We start from the raw sequence: 23,244 nt of genomic DNA, 5'->3' as shown, positions 1-23,244 counted from the left end.
TGTGAACTCTATTGAATGCTCTACCACTGACTTGTGTCTTCAGTAATGTAGAGGTTCTTCCTAAGTCTGAATCTGCCATCCATGGGCGATGTTGATGTTTTTTCATTTCAATCGAACTACATGAATACTGTAGACCACAATGACTGCCACCATGTGAGAGTCACATGTTAAAATCACCTGATTAAGCTGCCTCTCAGTTCCTGATTCATACAAATGCTGAGGTATAACATCTTAGATTTTTTTTCTCTTATAAAGAACAACATTTAATTGGGGCTGGGTTGCAGGTTCAGAGGTTCAGTCCATTATCATCAAGGTAGGAGCACATCAGCATCCAGGCAGGCATGGTGCAGGAGGAGCTGAGAATTCTACATCTTCATCTGAAGGCTGCTAGAAGAATACTTGCTTCCAGGCAGCTAGGATGGGTCCTAAAGACCACACCCAGTGCCACACCTACTCCAACAGTGCCACACCTTCTAATAGTGCCACCCCCTAGGCCAAGTATATGTACAAATTATCAAGTTACACTCCCAGGCCCCCATAGTCTTGGTTAAACATATGAATCTATGGAGGCCATACCTAAACATAGCATAATGCAAAATATATTTAGTCTAACTTCAAAGTCCCCATAGCCTATAGCCATCTCAGCAATGTTAAAAGTCCAAAGTTTCCCTCTTCTGAGTTCCATCCAATCATAGATTTAAATTTTTCTTCACCTAGCACTTGCTTTGTTCTAGGCTGGCCTTGAACTCAGATCTGCTTGTCTTTGCCTCCTGGGATTAAAGGCTAGTACTTCCATGCCTGGACCTAAATTGAGCTGGTAGGATCTTGCCCCAAGGTCACTGCTCCCTTAATTCAATTTAATCTCCTAGAACACAGTATTCAGCTCCATTTCACTTCCTGGTGCCCCTTTAATACCTGAACCAGATGTTTTATATTTTTCCTTTCTCAGCTTTCTATGCTTGTTTAAAATGTTCTTCATGAGATATAACCAGAGAACAAAGTCTATGATGGGTGTTTCTGAGACTTCCTTTGTCAGTGCAATTAATCTGAATCTTTTCACCTTAGCCTCAGGCAGACTCTTCAGACAAGGGCAAAAAAGTAGCCACATTCTTCACCACAAAACAATCTTTAGGCCACATTGAAATTCTCCACTGAAACCACTTAGGCCAAGTCCTCACAGTTCAAATCACCCTCAGTAACAGTCTTCCATATTCCTACTAGGACAACCCATTATGTCATATTTACTGCATTCCACTGCTTTCCAAATCTGAAGTCCCAAAATCCACATTCTTCCAAATAAAAGCAAGGTCAGGCCTATCACAATAATAACCCAGTCCCTGGTACCAACTGCTGTGTTAGTTAGCTTTTTACTGCTGTGAACAGACACCATGACCAATGCAACTCTTATAAGAAAAGCCCACAGTCATGGTAACATACCTACTCGCAACATCTTAGTTTTCACACCTCAGTATTAGAATAAGTATAGAAAAGTCATAGTCAATTCAAAGTGAAATTTCAACTGTAGTGAGTATAATAAAAGAATGGATATGCTCTTATGAGAGTGGCTAACAAGGCATTCAATTTAATATGTGTATATTGGAAAGCCTTATGTGTCAAGAGTCAAGGAACAGGAAAAATTCTGACAAAAGGAATGACATAGAAAATTACCCCATTGTGGGAAAGGCGGGGTACTTTTGAGGAACTGAAGGACAAGTGTGGCTTAAACGTAGACAGCGAAGAAGAAATGGAAGGTCAGAGCATGCTATGCCTGAGGTTACATTATTTATTTATTGAATAGATGACAGTTTGAACTGGAGTAGTAGCCTTGTTAATGGCAAGAGACAAGCAGATTTGAAAGGATGCAAAAGAGCCTGAGTATGGGTAGGGGAGGGATAAGGAGGAGAGTGCTATTCCATTTAAGGTATTTTGGACTTAGATGGATGGGAACCTTTTTATTTTTAAATTTATTTTACTTTGTATTTTGTTGGGAATATGATCTTCTATATTGCTTTGGAAACCATTTTATCTTTTCAGGTACTCAAGTTAGCATTTCAGGAATCAGTTTGATACATAATTTAGGATCTAGATGATAAATCTGATCCTGAGACAGAGTTGTCAAAATGGATTTTTTTTTTTTGTCATAACTCATGTGATAACATTCCTTGAGGAACCTTTGGCCAGAAGAACAGAGTCCACTGAAGCAAAAGTTATTTTAACAAAGTTATGCATATTTCTTGGAGACAAAGAGAATTTTAATCCTCAACAATATTTTGTAATGTTACTTGTTATTCCCTCCTTAACCGTTTTTTTTAAACGATGTAGTTTTTCTTCATTTCTTCCTTCTCTCTTGCCTCTTTTCCTATTCATTTATCTATCAACAAAAACTCCTAGTGATATTACTCCTACTCATATGCAATCATTCTCCTTTTATTCATTATTCTGTATTAATTTTAGTTGGCACAATTGTGCCTACTTTGACAACACCAGTATTTCCTAGTTGTGGAGGGTAGAGGAGATGAGGAGCCCACAGCCTTTTTCTTCTGATGACTTAAGGACAAGGAAGTCAGAGCACACTGCTTACAGGCTACAGTAATGATTTTTGTCATGTAACTGGGATGATTTTTTTTTTCTTCTCACTTAGTCGATAAATTATGTCCTGGCTATTATGACTGTGTTAAGGATTGTAAGCCTGTTTGAGATATTAAAATCTATTGACTTCTGACTGGAACTTCTGAACTAATTCTTATGTTGGCCCACAGCAGGTTTCTTTGCAAAACCTTTACTGACATTTCGGTTCCAAGTTAGGTTCTTCTGCAGTGGGACCTGATATGCTATTATCATCTTTCCTACTGCTGTGATAATTTAATCAAATGCGGTGCCTAATGCACTCCAACCTGGTGAAGCCTGGGAGGCAGGTTAAACACTGTATCTCCAGTAAATACTGCTTACTGTTTAAGTAATTGGCTCAGTAAATACTTTTTAATTAATCCAGACAGGTATTCTCATTAGGCTCATTAGGTTGCATTTGTATATACCAACATTTCTTGCTTAGTGCATTGTCAAAATATATAGACATGCTCATTAGCAAATAACATAAAATCTCCAGATCCTTCTCTGAAGGTATGACTCTGAACTCTGTATCACTTAATAGGTATAAAAAACTGGGAGGGGGCATAAAATATCTGAAAGACTACAGAGTGCTTGTATTATATCAGGCTGATGTGTCTAAATTGTTTGTACTGAACCATGGTTCACTGCGAATCTATGTCTCTTACTGAGGGCTATGAAAACTAATGTACCTTTTGAGCACACTATTGTGTCTACTGCTTTTATCAAAGGGCACAGTCATTTTGTGTCATATGTTTTGAGTAATAATTGTCCCATTGATTAGTCATACCACTGATTTTCATTATACTTTGTAAATTTTGCCTGCTTTTATTGCTGTCTCTTTTTGCCACTCTCATTTCTTTACCCCCCCTTTTTTTTGTAGTTTTTTTGTACTAAATTATACTGGAAAATTATCTCATTTTTTAAAAAAAGACTTCTACTACCAAAAAGTCATATGCATTATAAAGGCATTAATGTATTCTTTTCTAGCCTTAGATACATTTTAGTATTATCAGAATGCTAAGGAGGATTTATGCTTTTGAACCTGATATTGTGGTACCCTTATTTTGCCTTAAAAAATAACAATGATATGTTTTAAAGATAATTCTTCCAGGCAACATAGAAATGTCCAAAATGATAGAGTGGCCAATATCCCTCTTGTAACATAAGCAACTCAGGGGATATAAAGATAATTCATATCAAGCAATAATCTTTGCATGCCACTTTATGAGTACTTCTCTATGCTTGCCACCACTTCCAAAAATAATTTTGAATTTTATGTTTGCCATAGAATTAAGAAGATTATTATGGTATTATTACTTTATTATCAAGAATGTAGATCTCTCCTGAGAGACACAGCCAGAATGTGGCAAATACATAGGTGAATGCCATCATTAAACCACTGAACTGAGAAGGGACCCCCGTTGAAGGAATCAGAGAAAGGACTGAAAGAGCTTGAAGGGGCTCAGACCCCATATGAACAACAATGCCAAGCAACCAGAGCTTCCAGGGACTAAGCCACTACCCAAAGACTATACATGGACTGACCCTGGGCTCCAACTGCATAGGTAGCAATGAACAGCCTAGTAAGAGCACCAGTGGAAGGGGAAGTCCTTGGTCCTGCCAAGACTGGACACCCAGTGAACGTGATTGTTGGGGGGAGGTCAGTGTTGAGGGGAAAATAGGGAGGGGGACACCCATATAGAATGGGAGGGGGAGGGGTTAGGGGTATATTGGTCCAGAAACTGGGAAAGGGAATAACATTTAAAATGTAAATAAGAAATGCCCAATTTAATAAAATTGGGAAAAAATGAATATTAGGCACACATATGGTAAATAGACATACATGCAAGTAAGACCCCCCCCCCATGCGTACACACATAGAATAATTAAATAACTGAACACAAACAGTATTAGCTGCTAGGTTAGAATTTTAGATGTCCTTTATTCCTTTAATTCTTAATTTTATATTATGGAATTTATACAAGTAAAATGATTTCTACAATATTTAAGGAATTTTAAGTCTACCTTTTTTCAATAGGTAATTGACCCCTCCAAAGATCATAACTTATTTATTTGAATGAAAAGATATAATGTGATATAACATGTTATAATATAATAATTCATAGTATGATTCCTAAATATTCTTAACCAGAATATGTTATACTTTCATTAATGATTTTTGTTTCTTGGTTTGGCTGTGCTGTTGAAGAGAATGTTCATTAGCATATGTTTGTGTTTTTACGAAATCCACCTTCTAAAAAGCAGTGTCAGGACATACAAAATTACAGTATTTGGAGATTTAGTGTTAACTGTGCAACTCACTGGGATCTTCTATATCCTTCGATATATTAAGACCGTCTTTGGCTTCTCCAACACATCATATTTCTGAAAAAAGAATTATTTTCATTTTCTCTTTAGGGAGTAAACTATTTTTCTCTTTCTGTCTCTGTCTGTCTCTGTCTGTCTCTGTCTCTCTCTCTCTCTTTTTAAAATCATATTGTCTTTGACCTAATCTTTCAACCTCACATACTTTGGAACCTCAAATAATAATTGCCTATACATCTTTTTCCTTTTATAAAGTGAGTTAGATGGAGACACATTTTATAGAAAAAGTAGCTATTGGTCTAAAGGAGAGAATAGGGAAGATTCAACTATGAAGGGGTGACAGCAATACAGAAAAAAAGGGAGGGAAGAGGAACAAATGTCACTAAGGATGTTTGAAAGAGCTACAGGGAAACATTTCATTGATTGAAGTACATAACACACACACACACACACACACACACACACACACACACACACACAGACAGGAAAATATTGAATTAAGTTACTATCTTAAAAGCAAAACTAAAAATGAAACAATTCACTGCCAGAATGGGAAACTACCGTTAAAGGAGTCAAAGTGATTCCCCAAATAATGTAATCTATTTCCTTTGCCCTTTCTTGCCTTCCAGAACTTGAAGGTAAGACCCTATTGCTGAAGACTCCAGAGTCTTTTGACATGGGACTAGTAGGAATCCAGCTGTAATAGTCTTGGAAGGCTTCTCCCTGAAGATTGCCTCTCATAGTATTGAGTAGTGCTATTGAAGATGCCAAAGGAGGAGAAGCAAGCAACATTATCCTCAACTCTTAAGCCCATGAATCACAATTATCAGCATCGGGAGATTTCTCCAAGGGTGTAGTAGTGGCACTTTTATCTTGGGGGAGCCAAAATCTAGTGGGACTTAAAGCACACTCAGTAGGAAAGAATTCATGTCTAGTATTAAAACTAGCCAACTCTGAGTGGTCCTAGATCCTAGAGGAGAATATACTATGGCCATTTTTTTAAAGAAGTATTTCTAAACTCATTCTAAATATTATTCTTTTACCTATAGTGAAGTATAGATTTCACCCTTCTTCAAAAATGCTTCTTTTTGCAACAGAGACCATTACAGATCTACCACAGGTCAAAATGCATACAACAGCTGAAAATGATGTGTCCAACCCTAATTGATACAACTACAACACAAAGATTATTGCAGGAAAAGGGGGGATGGGGGGTGAAAAGATCAAAAGAGCCACAGGATTAGAACATCTACCGTTAGATATTTTCTTCTATATATGACAATGGAGCTCCAGTCATGAAATCTCAACACTATACTTACCTAAATAAGACCTGTATAAAGATACCAGTTAGCATGCTGATGTGGATAGGAGGAGAGTAATCTTGCAAGGCTCCACTCCCAGATGAAGAGTTATAGGTAATTGATACTGGGAATGGAAGAATCAGCTTTCTCATAGCCCGATATATTATCTAATCTCTAGTAGTCAGCCCCAAACTCCTTTACATATGGACAAAACCAGATGGACTGAACAGGACACATACAGACACACAAATGCACATGCACCCCTAAACATGCATGGATGTATGCACATGCAAATGTTACAAGAAAGAAAAGGTCATGAATGTGGGAAAAAGTAAGACAATTTGGAGCGGGAAGTGGAAATGATGGAAATGATGTAACTATGGCGTTCTTGTATGAATTTATCAAAGGAAAATAAAACCAACTAACCAAACCAACGAACAAAACAAAACCCCTGAGTTAAAAACAAGAACCAAACATCCCAGTTATTGGCTGGCATTTTTTTCCCCCATCTTTATTAAATTGGGTATTTCTTATTTACATTTCAATTGTTATTCCCTTTCCTGGTTTCCAGGCCAACATTCCCCTAACCCCTCCCCCTCCCCTTCCTCCCCCCATTACTGCCCTCCCCCCAACAATCACGTTCACTGGGAGTTCAGTCTTGGCTTCCCCTTCCACTGGTTTGGCTGGCATTTTTAATATAGTTCCTTTTAAGGAGCCATGTAAAAGGCTTAGGTTAATTCTAATGTTCTAATTGTGGATCACACTGAGGATAAACTAAATGTAAAATTAGGAAAGTTTTTAGGTGATAGTTTTAGGATTTTGTTCATGTTTAAATTTTGTTTCCACTGCTATTTAAGGAGCTATGAATTTTATACTGTTTTTAATATGATGACTAGGTAACATTAAATGAACCCTTTAATGATTGTTATTTATTTCTTCTATATAACTTTAAAATAGCTAGTAGTTTTTATAGATAGATATACTTGCAAAACATTTCAAAGCAATGAGCTTTTATTGTTTTGTTAACAAATCTAACTTCTCAAGCTATTTCTGACTGATGAAACTTTCTGGAAAGTTGTTTCATATCCTCCTGGTCATCTAAATTTATCACAGGGCTTTAACTAAGAAGGCTGGTGAACCGTCTTTCCTTTTGATCTTGTGTCCTGGCGGGTGCTTGGATATTTCTTGTGTAGGAAAAGTTTTGGTGGATGACTCAGTGCATGAGTCATGGGCAGCATGAAGCCTCTAGTGTTCTATACTAACTAATTGGAAACAGTTTCAAAATTAATTAAGGCACAGTTGTCAGCTCAGTATTACTGATTGACATCCCACCAAAGTATTTTGTCTTCTGGCAATTGGCTTAATTGTTCTTTGAAATTTAGTGTTTTGTTTTGCCTCATGAATTTTAAAAAATGTGTTGAGTAGACCTATACTTACCATGGTGCCATTTATAAAACCTGCGTTGTTTGTGTTCGATTCTTGGTGCCTTTTTTTTCTCAAAAGATACTCAATTCAGTTCATTCTCTTTTTATCTCAGTCATTTATCAGTCTGTAAGAGAAGCCTTAGTTCATACAATAATAGTATACTGATTTGTCTTGGAAGACAACTGTCACTATCTTATTTAATAAAAAATAAAATGAATTACTATGATTTCTTTATGTTGTAGTAATTTGATATAAAAAAGTCATTAAAATAACATGTGTTATCAAGTATTTCTTCATCTGTACTGTATTGATTGATGGAAGGTATTTTATTTACATACAGGGTTTTGTAAAGGAATTTAAGTAGCAATGACAGGGATAGATTTTGGTGGAAGGGAGCAAGTATCTTCTAGCAAAATGACAGAACGCTAATGTGAATTACTGAGGAAAATATGAACGAAGAGAAAAAAACCTCACAAATAAGTGCCTAGAATTTTCAGGTTTTTATACATTGTTTCTCTAGGTCTTTTCATTATCTTTCAGGGTTGGAAAGTATGTGACCCATATAAAATGTAGTACTTGACTTCTAGCAAATGAATAACTTAACATACTCAACCATATGTGGTTAAACATCATTAGCACTCTATGGTAGCACTTAGTATATGGTTCAATCCAATTCACAGCATTTTATCAGAAAAAAAACTTTGGAAAAACGTTTGTTCTAGCAATACATTATACTGAGATTAATTCTTTTCCTCCCTCCTCTCTCTCAATGCCCCCCACCCCATCTCTCTTTTCATGTTACATATCAAAGGACCAAAGGCCTTGGGAATGCTATTAAGTATTCTTCCACCAAGCCTTACCACCAGCCTGCCTGCCTCACAGTCTGCCCACCTGCTGATCCACCTATCCATCTACCCATCCATCCCTTTATCTGTCTATTTCCAAATGGACCCTTTATTTAGCTCCTGCCTCTACATTCTGTATGCTGGAATTACAGCTGTGTGCAACCATGATTCCTTTGAACTATAATTATCTTGTATTCATTCTCAAATATTTTTTGAAATAGTCAGTTGAAATTGAGATATGTTTTCTATTTGATGACATAACACATTTTAATTGGTAGGCTATATCTGTATCAGTTCTTCATGGCAGTTAAAGTTAATGCTGGAACAGATTTTCCTTTTCAGCTTTTTCTCTACTACCTCTTTATAATTATAATAAATTAGATATAATTAGATATAATAAATTAGAATTTATAATAAATTCTGTATTATTTATCTTTAATTTCTTTATTGTATCTTGGTATATAGTTTCCCTTCATTTACTAGCACAACTGCTTTGTTCTAAACTTACTAGGTAGGCATGCTGGCTCTCTTTAATTTTACCTTGACATAAGTTAGAGTCATCTTAGAGGAGGGAACTTCGATTGAGAAGATGCCTTTAAGAGATTGGTGTATAGGCAAATTTGTAGGGCTTTTTAAAGATTATTGATTGATGTGGGAGAGCCTAGCCCATTTTTGGTGGTGCTACCTCTGGGCTGATGGTCTCGAATGCCATAAGGAGGCCCACTGAGAAGCCATGGAAAGCAAGCCAGTAAGCAGCACTCCTCCATGGAGTCGGAATCAGCTCCTGCCTCCAGATTCCTGCCATTTTGAGTTCCTGCCCTGGTTTTCTTGGATGTTGAACTGTTATATAGAAGTATACTTGAAATAAATATTTTCCTCCCCGAGTCGCTTTGGTCATGGTGTCTTATCACTGAAATAGGGACCCTACTCCGGAGTCCCCTTTGCCTTGCCTTGCCTTTCTGAGAGTGAGCAATTTGAGAATTTTATGGAAAATATAAATTGCAAGGAAAAATCATCAATTTCTGGCATAGTATAACATCTGAAGATCAGTAGATTATGGGAACCTTATGTCCATGTTTTATGTTGATAACTTGCAAAGGTATAATGATTTTATTTTGAAAATTATGGGAAAAAGAGGGAATCAGTGTTTTCTACTACTTTTCATTTTCTACCCTGGCCCTCCCTTTTTCTTTGCCACCCTTATTCTGCTCACTCCTGGAAACTTAGGCTCTGTTATCGGTTGTATATTTTGCCAGTATTATTTATTCAGGCCTGCAATAATCAAGCATGACTGTCCCAGTTATTTTTTTTAATTTTTATAAATTTTAAATTTTTTAAATGATTTTTTTTTGTGCATATATCGGCATGTTCACAGTGGTACATGCCGATTCCACTGGATTTCCTGAAACTGGAGTTTCAAATAGATATGAGCTGTTGTATGGATGATAGGAACAGAACCCAGGTCCTCCAGGGCAGCCAGTACCCTTAACAAATACATTAACTTTCCATTCCTAACCTGTTGCTTCTTAAGCCCTACTTTTAATTCTCTTTTTAACTCTACAAGGAAACCTTTCTAAATTTTTGGCTCTTTTTACCTAAGGTATCTTCTTTTACTAGTCTTTTAATTGCTGTTATATAAATTAATTATTTTTCTTAAATCCCAACAGATTGTAGAAATAGTGATTTTATTTATTTTATACTTTTGTTGTTGTTATAAGACTTATTTTTCTTAAATCCCAAAGGATTGTAGAAATAGTGATTTTATTGTCTATCTTCCAATGTTTTTGTTCTTATGTAAGATGCATGTAGCTGGGATTTCTGCTGAGAGTAGTCAGTCCTGTCTACACCCTTCTTGAATTTGTCTTTTTTCCCTACTGTTTAAGTGGCTATCATGGAACTTAAGAGACTTTTAAGGACACTGCCATCTGAGGCAAAGACATGAGCTCATAATTAATTAGATTCTTGTCACATAAACGGGATTTACAACATGTTAGATTGAAGAAAAACGTAAAGAAATTGAGATTAGAAGTGGAATTGGTAGGAGATTAGGTAGCAGCTTGACTGTTAAACTAGCACTGTTAGACTAAAACAGCATTTGAGAAAATGAATAATTTGCTTTAATTTCAACCTAAAATTGAAAATTTCAATTAGCTTAGTACTTTATTACCAGCATCAATAACAGAAGAATCCAGTTCTTTTCTGACATTTTTAGCTGTTGCATTTTGTGTGAAAATATTTTAATTGAGTTAATTTGACATTATTTGTACTGACATGACAATATGACAGAAATTCTAGAGTCTGGGGTGTGTGTGTGTGTGTGTGTGTGTGTGTGTGTGTGTGTCCATGTGTCAGTATGTCTGTCTGTCTGTCTGTCTCTCTCTCTCTGTGTCTGTCCATGTGTCTATATGTCTGTCTGTCTGTCTGTCTTTCTTTGTGTGTGTGTGTCTGTCCATGTGTCTATCTCTCTCTCCCTCTCTCTCTCTCTCTCTCTCTCTCTGTGTGTGTGTGTGTGTGTGTGTCCATGTGTCAGTATGTCTGTCTCTCTCTCTCTCTCTCTGTGTGTGTCTGTCCATGTTGTGTGTGTGTCTGTCCGTGTGTCTATCTCTCTATCTCTCTCTCTCCCTCTCTCTCTCTCTCTCTCTCTCTCTCTGTGTGTGTGTGTCTGTCCATGTTGTGTGTGTGTCTGTCCGTGTGTCTATCTCTCTATCTCTCTCTCCCTCTGTGTGTGTGTGTGTGTGTGTGTGTGTGTGTGTGTGTGTGTGTGTAGCTGGTTGTTGAAAAACCAAATCTGCAGCAGTCTCGCCAGCCACAGCTAGTCTATAGTTTACAACTTCTAGACTAAAGTTAAGAAACCCGGAGTCTAGTCCCAACTCCAACTCTGCAGAGACACTTTCTTTGAGGAATGCAATTGCTTTATAGCCTGAATGACACATTTATATTAAATGATTATTAAAAGATACCTATTTGAATATAAAGTACATTATTTATTAAGGTTAGACTAGGGATGGTTCTGTAAGTTTTGTTTTTGTTTTGTTTTGTTTTGTTTCTTTTTTAGAGCTGAGGACCGAACCCAGGGCCTTGCGCATGCTAGGCAAGTGCTCTACCACTGAGCTAAATCCCCAACCCCAGTTCTGTAAGTTTTAATGATTGAGTCTGTAACATAAACTCACAATTTATTGGTAAAGAAAAAACAGAAATCTATTTTGTGTCTAACCATAGAAGCCACACACTGTCAGTATGGGCATCAAACAGGAGCAAGCAAGAATTGTTTAATATCAAAGCTAAACAAAAGGACAGAGGCTGGGCTTGTATGCTACCGGAGGCTTTAGCATGGTATGGAACCCTATAGGGAGAATGTGTGCAAAATGAAAGGGATATCTGCTTGTGAAGATGAGCTCTTCTGTGTAACAGCCACCTGTGACAGTCTTTGCTCCACCAGGTATCATATCCCTAATCTCTTCCCTCTGTGAAGGATCTTTCTTAATCAAGAAAGGTGATATCAGGCAGAATAGTCCCTGCTGTGCCCTAGAGTAGAATCACATACGTTTAATGTTGATCCTGTGTTTGCTGATGTCTGCAAGTTCTCTACAGTCTGGAAATATGCCGAAGAAATATTTGTCAGTATGATTCCCATGATGGCTTATGGAGAACATAAGTGGGAGCATTGGTTTGCCTCACTGCACTGTTTGTAATGCATTTCCTAAACTGGGTTGGTAAATATCTCTCTGGGATTTATATGCTTCTAGTGGGGCAATTGGTTTTTCTATAGAAGAATCTATATAAGAATTCAGAGTGACAAAACAGTGAGTAGAAAGTATTTAAAAACATTGACATTTTTTCCAATTCAATCAATGGAGAAAACTGAGAGACAAGAAAAGATTTCCAAATTCCTATGCAGTTAGAAATTACTTGTTTCTTCCTCAAGGAAGAAACATTCTGATAGAGTAACTGAGTAGTATTTGCTAACTTTTACACTGGACATGAGGCCAATGTAGGCAGTCTCCTTACTTTCACACAGTGCATAGACTGGAGACCTGAGACTTACCCAGGGTGCATCTCTCGGGCAGACAGTCCTGGCCAGATTGGAGTTGGAAGATCACTCCCATGTGTTTCCTCACTTCCAGAAGAGTGCTAAGACTATTTTAAAGATACTTTCTGAAACAGTGTAGCACTGGGTTTTCTTTGGCTTGGTCTCTGTTGTACTTAACTATTCCCCTTTCTTCTCTTTCCTTTTGTTGCCTGTTTTCATGAATAAATATGTATATATATTCATGTATTACATAAATAATTTAATGACATTGGACTACTCAGGTCCAGACATAGATTTGTGTTGAAGCTATTAGGAGAACAAAGGAATTTTCTTGATGTCTTTACACTAACAGTTTTTCCTTGGGTAAACACAAATGGGCTTAACGATATTTCGTATTACTCTAAAGGGAAGGCAGTAGACGAATATAAAAGTGAAGATGGGGAGACCATTATGTTAAAAAGGGTAGGATGCTTTTTAAAAATTGAAAACTTCTCCTGAATTTATGCTAAGAGCAGTGGAAAGTAGTCAGAAGTCTCTAACATATCATTTAATTCTGTGAAATGGAGATATCTTCTTATCACTGATAGTTATTGGCAATTGGAAGCTCTGCCCATTAGGCTGGGGATGTTGAAAAAAATCAGTTATTCCTGTTTATTTGAGTTGTGACTCTAGAGTAATTTTTTTTCTTCTATAGATCTTTATCATAGGTAGGCTCTGGTTGTGATGATGAACCTGACCACTTAGTGCAGTGGTTTTCAACCTTTTTAATGCTGCAACCCTTTTAATATAATTCTTCATGTTGGGTGACCCCAACCATAAGATTATTTTGTTGCTATTTTATAACTGTAATTTTTCTACTGTTATGAATTACAATGTATATACCGGATATACATTATATCTGATATGGGACCCATGTGAAAGAGTTGGTGGACTCCTAAAGGGCTTTCAACCACAGTTGAGAACCACTGCTTTAGCGCATGCCCACACGCTCATATACTGTGTTTCTTGAGAGGAAAGTCAGCCTTTGTAAACCATTGCCAAAAAAGTGGGAAACCACTTGGAGTTTCTGACTTCACTTGGATTAAAAGGAGGAATTTCTCACCTGTTCAGGTAGAAGAACAATACTTCAGGTAGAAGAAAAAATAGTAGAAGATTATTTCCTCCCTGAGACATGCTTTTGTGGATAAAAGGTTTTCATTGAAATGAATTGTTTTCTTATGAGATATTTGGACTTGATGTTTAGAACAAGCATTTAGTCCTGAGTCAAATTCAAGTTCATAGCTCTAAACATTATATTGTATAATTTTCACATTGGGTTGGAACTTACTTCAAAACCTTTTGGCATCTTTTGATTATTGTATAACTTGCTCCTTCTACATCTCCTTTACAGTTCCTTTCTCTTAATATGATTACTTGCAAGGGCATTTTAATTGTTCACCTAATGGACATCTTTATACTTTCTTGTTTACATACATATATATGTATATACATATATATTTAATTACCTCATTTCTAGCTTAATAGTTTATGGTTTGTAGGAAAATGATTATGTTTCTATGCACCACTAGTCTCTGTCTCTTCAACCTTGTCTTCTGTCAGGATGTCTTCCTTGTCCATACACTGTGCAGATGATGCTGTAATAGAAGGCAGTGGGTTTACATCTTGTTAAAAAAGAAACTACTAAATACAGCCTGGTTATCAAAGAATGTAGATGAGTTTGATGCTTGGAGAAAACCTAGAGAACATTAGAGTAATTTGAAAAGGACTTCTATCCTTCCTTGAATAAAGAAAGTATGGGGAACTTATTAATATTTATATAGGAAAGCACATTGCTTTGTATGCTCAATTTGAAGTGTGCATTTATGAGCATGCTCAGTTTAAAAACACATGTTTAAAAAGAATCATGGTGAACTATTTCTGACTATGTTCAATTTAAAATCTTAGATCACATGTTCTTAGAGGAAAGGTAAGGCCTGGTGTAGTGTGTGATGTCTTTACCCTGAACATTGGGATGCAAGGATTCAGAGTTTAAGGCCAGCCTTGGTTACATGGCTACTTAGCAATACCATTTAGGACAAGGGAGAAAAAAATTCAGAAGGTTTAGTGTCATTATAGATATTATTAAAAAATGGTTTAATAGTGGTTCTTCCGACGTGTCTTATCTCCAAAGAGGTTTACCTAAAGGAACAAGAATGGCAGCTTTGAGATCACATTGTTGGTACTGCAAAGGGGCAGTGCGCATGCCTCACTGTGAATGGCTAGTGCTTACTGTACCTGCACTTGCCTTGCCTCATTCTTCTTCAGCTCAGTGTTCCTTCAGAGCTTTGAGCCTTCGCTCATTCTTCTGGATATACTGTCTTGCTTATCACAGTCTTCAAGTATGCTTTCCTTGCATAACCTGAAGGATTTATTTCAATTCACAGTTCAAAAACATATAATCCATTTTGGTAGGAGCTTGTGCCACATTACATTACAGAGTAGTTAGGAAGGAGAATGATAGTGTTCAGCTCTGCCTCCCTTCCCTTCTTTCCCTCCTTCCTCCTCATCCTTCCCTCCCCACCAGCTCTCACTCTCTTAGCCCCTTTCTAGTATTTATTCAATGACAATTTTATATATGTATACCGTGTATCTGGATCATATCTATCCCTTGTTACATAATTTTAATGATTTATTTATAACTTGTTTTTCCCTTAAAATTATGGAAGAGTATGCCTACTCTATTTATAGAGTTAAACCCTGTGCCCAGTTTGACAGTCTTTTATTGAATAACTCCTCTGGATCTTGGAAATTCTTCTGTGTTTCACTCCTAGAAGTTTTAGAATGTCAATTAAGAGAAAAGGTGTTCCCCAAAGCCCATGTTCCTTGAAAAACGGAATCTCTTAATTCTCCTGCTGATGCTCTGGAGATGATGCCCATTTTCTTCAGTGCACAAACCATGCATAGTCCTGTGTCTCTGAACTGGAGACTGTTATCTTCACCATTAATGTCTGGTTTACTCACACATTCTATTTCATGAACAGTGCATTCATCTAATGTTCTAATTATTTCTTTTACTTTTTATAAGATAATTCTATCATTTCCCCTCTTTTCTATTCAAAACCTTTCTTATGCCCCTCTTTGTTTCTTTTCAAATTCATGGCCTCTTTTAAAATTGTATATATTTCTAAATACATATATGTACCCTGATCAGTCCACAAATTTCCTGTATGTGTGTTTTTAGATAACCTAACACTACACCAAGGACTACATTAAGAAATGACAGATGTTTTTGTACATATTTATTTTAAAATCCCTATAAAATCAGCATCTCCTTTTTATAAGTAACTAACGCACAAACTTCAAATAGTTCATAAAGAATTGCTAAGATCTTTTGTTTTTGAGGTATCAGGGAGATGAGAAAAGTGTATGCTATGCAGGAGTTTGATTGGAGTTGGGAAGGCCCAGTTTCAATGTTATATGGTAGCCACCACGGCAGTTTTCATACCTCTGTATAGCAAGCCACTGAACTTGCTGAGGAGGGAGTCTCTGTGAAATGGTTAGTCAGTAACAACCACTGGGGCTCTTGATTCTCTATATTCTGTTTGTCTATTAATATTTGAACTATAATTTATTCTTAAATTTTTAGCATCTGGCAAATGTGCCATAGTCATTCTTTTAATAAATTTTGATGTCATTTTCTAAGGAACTCTCAGAAATCAGAAATCTAAGTTTGAATGTCTTTAAGAGAGTAGTCTGTTGAAAACACCAAAAGCAATGCTTTGTTAGTTTTAGATGAAAATATAAAAATTGCAGAAAAGTTGAGTGTGAAATTGAAGACAAAATGCATGGTTTGAACTGTGTAGTCAGAGAAGCAACAACTCATCATTTCTGAGTGTGATAATGAGGAAAGAAATATTCATGTGGGTGTTGGATGATTAATAGTTGATGTGTGTTAAATGCTCCAAGGAAAGAAGTTTGGTATAAATTCCAAATATTATTATTTTATTCCCAGAATGCTGTCAGGCTGCATGGCTGCTTTCCCATGTGCCCATCTTCTTGCACCTGTTCCTAGAGCTTCTCTGCACAGCAGCATAGCTGTCACTGAAATCTGTTCCAGAATTTTCACTCCTGAGTCTCTTCACATGCTGTTATCCTGGGTTATCTACATTTTTATAATCTTTTTAATATTGGATACAGTTTCTTATAGAACCATGTCAGTGGAGAAAGCATAAATAATTAAATAGATTTCTACACGTTTAATAACTTGTCAGATAATTTTCTATATAAATTTCCATAGAATTGATTGTTCTGAGTGGCTTATATGCTGAGAGTATCCATGCAACATTTTAATCTCCAGTAAACCTTGGTGAGCTGCTGTCGTCATTGTTACAATTTTGTCAATGTCCACTTCCCATTATCTGCCATCCTTGCCTTTGCCCATGCAAGTAGAAGCCTTTATAAGCAAATCAACTCCGACTAAAACCATATGCATTCTATTATTAAAAAGAATTATAGAGTTAACACAGTTCATAAATTATGTTATATCCTCAGGAGAGTTCTTTTCGTTTGTTTTTTTAAAAACTAAGCCAACACTTTTTGCTTTAAAAATAGTAAAATGAACTTAGACCTTGAAGTTTATAAGAAAATGCCAACTTCAAAAATTTCACCTATATAGGTCCTTAAACATGAATATTAATTACATTTGGAGCTTTCAGTTAGATCTCCTACTTTATCATGCATATTCATATGTTATGCTTTGCTCTAATATATGCATTTAAAAAGTGCTTAGCTGTATACAATTCTTGAAACATGAGGAAGCACTGTCAGGACGGCCTAATCCTTTCCCTGAGCAATTATAAAGAAGAACTACTGAGCTGTTATTCCCACTAATGATACAGAACGAGTGCTGAAGACCCAGAGCGGTAAGTAAACATAGCATGAGATATGCTGACTGAAGGCATTCATACAATGGGTCAACTTACACTGTGATTCAGTTTATGACTTTCAAATTTAGACAGGTATGTCTCACTTTAAACATTACTTCATAATATCTCAGCATGCTACTTTAAATTTTAAAAAATATTAAAATTTGTATTTGCCCATTTAAATAAATACGTAAGTATGTTTCCCCACGTCTTTCTTCTCTCCCACCCCTTGCTTATCCACTTTCCTGGCTACCTCACAAATTAATGGCCTAATTTTTTTTTTCACACACATAATATATAAATAGATACTTTAAATCTATTTGTGTATATACGTAGATGTAGGTATATAGAGATTTAGATACTAGTGAGTCTCTTTAGTGTTGATAGTATATATGATTTTTGAGTGATGATGACTTGCTAGTAATTTACTTTTAGTGTTTTTGATCTGGGATTTAACCACATACTGTTTATTTGACCATAGCCAAATATGATATTATACCATAGAATGAATTTATTTCTGATTGGTTGATTAAACACTATCATTTTTGAAAGAAACATTTAAGTAATTGTAAGTATCCCTCAGAGATAGAGTACCTAAGCATAGCACTCAAAACTTTCGAGCTGAGTCTGACCTGTAACCCTTCTCTCTGAGGTCTTGCTCTCACCACACTGACACTTCAGTGCTTACATGCTGTCCAGTGAGAGGAGCTTTATATGTAGACAGACACTCAAGCTTATAGTGCATTTACACATGACACGTGTGCATGAAACAATAATAAAAAAAGAAGTCATCCCTTGAAGAGCGAGCTTGAGGGAAGCAAAGGAAAGACAGACACGATGTATATATATATATATATATATATATATATATATATATATATATATATAATTGTAAACCATATGTTATATGATGAAAAGGTAAATAAAACTCTCTGGCTAAGAATATATACTCAATAAACATTGCCTGTTTTTTCAAAGTGGGTATAGTTAGGTGATGATTACACAAAGTCTAAATTTTAAAATGACATGTTCGAACAGGAGGTATATGATGTTGATAAATTTCTTACCATTCTTTCCTAAGTGTAATAGTTCATTCTAGTATAGTTTAGGAAGAATACTGTATATCAATAACAATTATATTATTCATTCACTATTCATTTATAAATTAATATGTTTCATAAGTCTTTTAAGAAATGTAACACCACACTGATAATATCAGATATTAAAATCTGAAAATATTTTAATTAAATTTATGTTTAAATAATGAATTTTATTTTAAAGGAAAAAGTTTACCAACTCTGCCTTCTAAGTATAATATTTCGCTAGTGAATGGAGCTCTCTATTGAGGTTTAATAGACTTAAAGTGGTTTTCAAGAGTTTGGCCAAGGGGTTTGGGGGGTGGGTTTCCTAAAATAGGCATGAAACAAATAAATGTCTTCAAATTGGAAACATTTGCTGGCAAAGCAGATGTTTCACTTGAGACAAGTGTTTTAGAGTTCATAAAGATGCCAAGCAAAATGTCTATGTGTGTAAAAAGCTATATTTAACATGAAATATGGCAATGTGGGCCCAATACTTGAGTTTTATGTATTAAGTATGAAAAAGTGATTGCTGAAAGTGATTGGTTTTTTTCTTTATTTCATTTTGTAATTCTCTTGGTCTCAATGATTTCCTCCTCTAATGTGATTTGAAAGTGAGGAAGGCTGTTGCAATTTCCATCTCTTAGCTTTGTTTTAGTCTTGAGGACGAACATGGAAGGTTACAGCTTTTCATCTTCTCTTTGTCCTCTACCACCTTTTCATGCTCCCCATTCTCTCTCTCTCTCTCTCTCTCTCTCTCTCTCTCTCTCTCTCTCCCTCCCCTCCCCTCCCCTCCCCTCCCCTCCCCCCTCCCCTCCCCTCCCCTCCCCTGTCCTCTCTTCTTTCTCTTTTGTGGGCTCCTCGAATAAATGAAGATATATTAAAAACCAAAGCGGTGCTCAGCACACCGAGCTCAGTGCTGGGGTCTGTTGTTGCCGTTATGTGGGAGGCAGGGCAGATGGATCTTGAGTTGGAGGCCATCCTGAGAACACAGTGAGCTGCCTTTTCAAATCACAAAAAGGTGAATAAACTTTTATCAACATATGTTAAGCACATTGGAGGGACATAAAGAAATGTAATTATATGTCATGATACTGGATCATTTTCTGCGTGTGTTTGTATATACACACAGAGAGATGATCATATCTCTCTGTGGATGTGGATGTGGAGACTGGAGACCAACTGGCACCATTCTTGTTTACTCTCCAGCTTATGGTGTGACCGGATATTTTCCTCAAGTTGACACTCTGTGACTGCCTAGATTGATGGCCAGAGAGTATCTGGCAATAGGCCTGTATATCTACAAACCTCTTGTAGATTTACAGGTCCCAGAAACATGAACAATTTATGTGAGGACTGGGCATTCCAATTCAGGTCATTGCCCTCACTCAGCATCCACTTTACTGGGCCACTTCCGCCATTTCAAAAATCCAACACTCAGCATATTAGGTTTGAGTCTGTTTTGGTTGCTTTTCTCATTTCTGTGACAAAATACTTGTCAAGGAGCAACTTAATTTATGAAGGGTTTGTTTCAGCTTGCAATCTGAAGCTGCATTCTATCAAGGTGGGGAAACATGGCAGCAAGAGCTTGAGGCAGCTGCTCACATTGCATTCATAGTAAAGAAGCAAAAACACTGGTAAATCCCTCTGCTCAGCTTGATTTCTCCTTCTTAATCAGTTTAGGACCCCAGTTAATTTGTGGTTCCACCCTCACTGAAGCTGAATATTCCCAGCTCGGTTAACCTAATCTAGATAATCCCTCATGGCATACTCAGATTTCCACAGTTATTCGTAGTCCTATCAAGTTGACAGTCAAAATTTACCATCACAGAGTCTTAAGTCCTTTTGAGCTGAGGAAGGAAGGCAAGTGTTAATTCAAGTTACTTGTTTCTTAAATTTCTACCCAGATGAAAGTAATTTGGCTAGTGACTCCCCAATTTGGCTCTGTTTTCTTTTCATTTATTAAGACTAATCTTTACTTATAGAATGGCTGATTGTTTAGGAATAGGCTATTGCGTCTAATCATATACATAAATGCATTCTCTGTTCTTAGGCCAGAATTCTATGATGACAACTTAGTAATACTTTTCATATTAGTATGTATAAACACATTGTATTTCCCTCACCATATTTTGCTATAAGAATACACAAGAGCTGTTTGAGTAATATGGTGCTATTTAAACCTTATCTTATTTCTAATTTAGGTTATTCACAAAGATGCAATGAGGATTATTAACCCATGTAATTATTTTACTGTGATGAACTACTTAAAATCACATTTATAGTGTTCAGGACATCCTGAATTACCTTGAGACATGTTGCAGTTAACCTTTCATTAGCAGTATTGTATATGCCCATTCCCTACAATGACAATATAATACTTTGTTCAAGAATACCTTATTTCCATTTTAATTTGCATTCCCTGACTATATGTGTGTACAAGTGAACATTTAATCATCAATCTAAGTTTTTATGCTCATCTAAAAATTCAGATGTTAATTCTTTTATTATTTTGGAAAAATTAATATTATCTATGTGAATACTTTCAAATTATATCCTTTGCAAATCATTTACCCTAATTAAAGCACTATGTACAAACCTTTGTATTTGTTTGCTCTATTAGTTATTGCTCTTAGGAGCCATGACCTACCTTTTATCTAAGATACAGGTTTGCAATGGCTTTTATGCTTAAGTAGACATCCTTTTTAATTATATTGGTATTTGTTTATTTTCTTCTGTAGTTTAAATAAAAATTGGGTAATGAGACAAAAACACAAACAGAGTATGGAAGTGGAATATAAGGAGAAAAGATAAACAATCTCTCTCTGTCTCTCTCTCTGTCTCTCTCTCTCTCTCTGTATTTCTAAATATATTAATAAAATTTAGTTGGGGATTTAGCTCAGTGGTAGAGCGCTTGCCTAGCAAGCGCAAGGCCCTGGGTTCGGTCCCCAGCTCCGAAAAAAAAAAAAAAAAGAAAAAAGAAAGAGAAAAAAAATTAATATTACTTGTATGTATATTTTTCAGGGCTGACCATTTGTTATGGGTTAACCAACTGGTGTGTTCTTTCTTATGGAAAACTAGTTCTCCTGCTCCCCATGTTTCTTAGTTGCCTCTAGTTCATTATATAAGGTTGGGGACCAATCAGCTTTCCCCATCCATGCCTGTTGGCATCATCTTTGTTCTACTCATGTTTAGGCAGCCATGTTGGTGAGACTGTACGAGTGTAGCCTCTGCTATTCCAAAGAGATGCAGTCTCACAGCAAACTCCCTTGTTTCTTTGGCTCCTATAATTTTTCTGACTTCTCATCTGAGCCTTAGGTGCAGGATCTGTGTATTAGAAATATCAGTTGGAATTGGGCCCTATCATTCTGTATTTTGATTGGGTTTGTTTTTCTTTAATGGTCTGTGTTGCAAAGAGAAGTTTCCTTGAGGGAGGATGAGTACTCCACTTCCCTGCAAGTTTCATGTTATCATTCTTTTGAATTCTCTGTCTTCAAGATCTTCAAGGCCATTTTTATTTGGATTCATTTCTATAGAATTAGTGATTTTTTTCTGGTGTGTGTGTGTGTGTGTGTGTGTGTGTGTGTGTGTGTGTGTGCCCTCACATGTTGTCTTCATTTTTTTAAGTTACATTTATTTCAAGTCTAGACTGTATCTTCTGAGGTAGTTCATTAGCAATCGCCCTCTGTCTCTTTGTCCCTTCTCTCAATTCACCTTTTGTCTTCAGTATAGACAGTTAACTGTAATGAAAAGGACCAAGTTGTGAGAGGGTTGAAACATTATTTTCCTTTGTGGAACTGTTATTGAGGGATTCAGTTTCTCTTCTGAGAGTTGGTCACTATCTGTGAGCAGATACTACCTGGGAGTAGACACACCCCTTGCTGGTCCCTTTCTCCTTTTTTCCGTTGTGTAGCTTTCCAAATCTTGTTCTCTCTTGAGTAAGCTTTTATTGGTCAGTCATTTGGGGCAAGCGATCTTGGGAAGATGGATTTCTAGTTAGGTGGCCTATGTATGTAGGAGGAAGCACTTAGGCAGGAGAATAGGTATCTCTGATCCTAGAAGAGTGGGCAGCTTTTAGAATGACTGTAAGATCCAAAAGGGTCTGGAATCATATCATCAAGAGACCAGTGTTTACCCAGAGGCTCAGAAAAGTAATCAGAGAGGAGATTGGTTGCAGCTGGTGTGGGAAAGAGCAGAGAGCCTGGCTGATGGGTAGAGGGGGTATGGAAATATATACATTTAATTTTTAAAAATGGTAGTCAACAATATTAATGTTAATGATGTGCTATTTGAATATGTGTGGCCTAAACACACAAGCATTATTCCCTTGGCTACTTTTCTTCATTCATTCATTCATTCATTCATTCATTTCTTTTCCTTTCTTTTTTTTTTTTTTTTTTTTTTTTTGAGGCAGGGCTCCAGATGTCTGCCTACCTCTGCCTCCCAAGTACTGGGATTAAAGCATGCACCACTAAAATGGCAGCATTTTAATTCTTGTAGTTTTCACCCAACTTTTGTGTATGGTGCAACAATTAGGTTAATATATTATTCATTGCTTCTCCTTAAATTAGTTTGTTAGCCTTTAAAAGTGTAATGAAAATGATATTAACAAAATTTTATCCAGTTACCCCTTTAAATGTGAGGACACTCAGGGATAGATCATACACTTCATAAGTGACTAATCTTATTGCCAGAATTTGGTTCATCAAATGATACATGAACCAT

General features: G+C 36.4%; 1 protein-coding gene across 15 annotated transcripts in view; it reads left to right on the top strand.

The window, feature by feature from the left end:
- The window catches only part of Mettl15 (methyltransferase 15, mitochondrial 12S rRNA N4-cytidine), a 177,532-nt gene that overhangs the window by 35,124 nt on the left and 119,164 nt on the right, over window positions 1-23,244 (top strand). The window lies entirely within an intron of this gene.

Source organism: Rattus norvegicus, chromosome 3 (genome assembly GCF_036323735.1).
Source record: "Rattus norvegicus strain BN/NHsdMcwi chromosome 3, GRCr8, whole genome shotgun sequence".
NCBI classification, from domain to species: Eukaryota; Metazoa; Chordata; class Mammalia; order Rodentia; family Muridae; genus Rattus; species Rattus norvegicus.
Note: the sequence above shows the minus strand (reverse complement) of the source record. Positions and strands in the feature narration are given on the sequence as shown.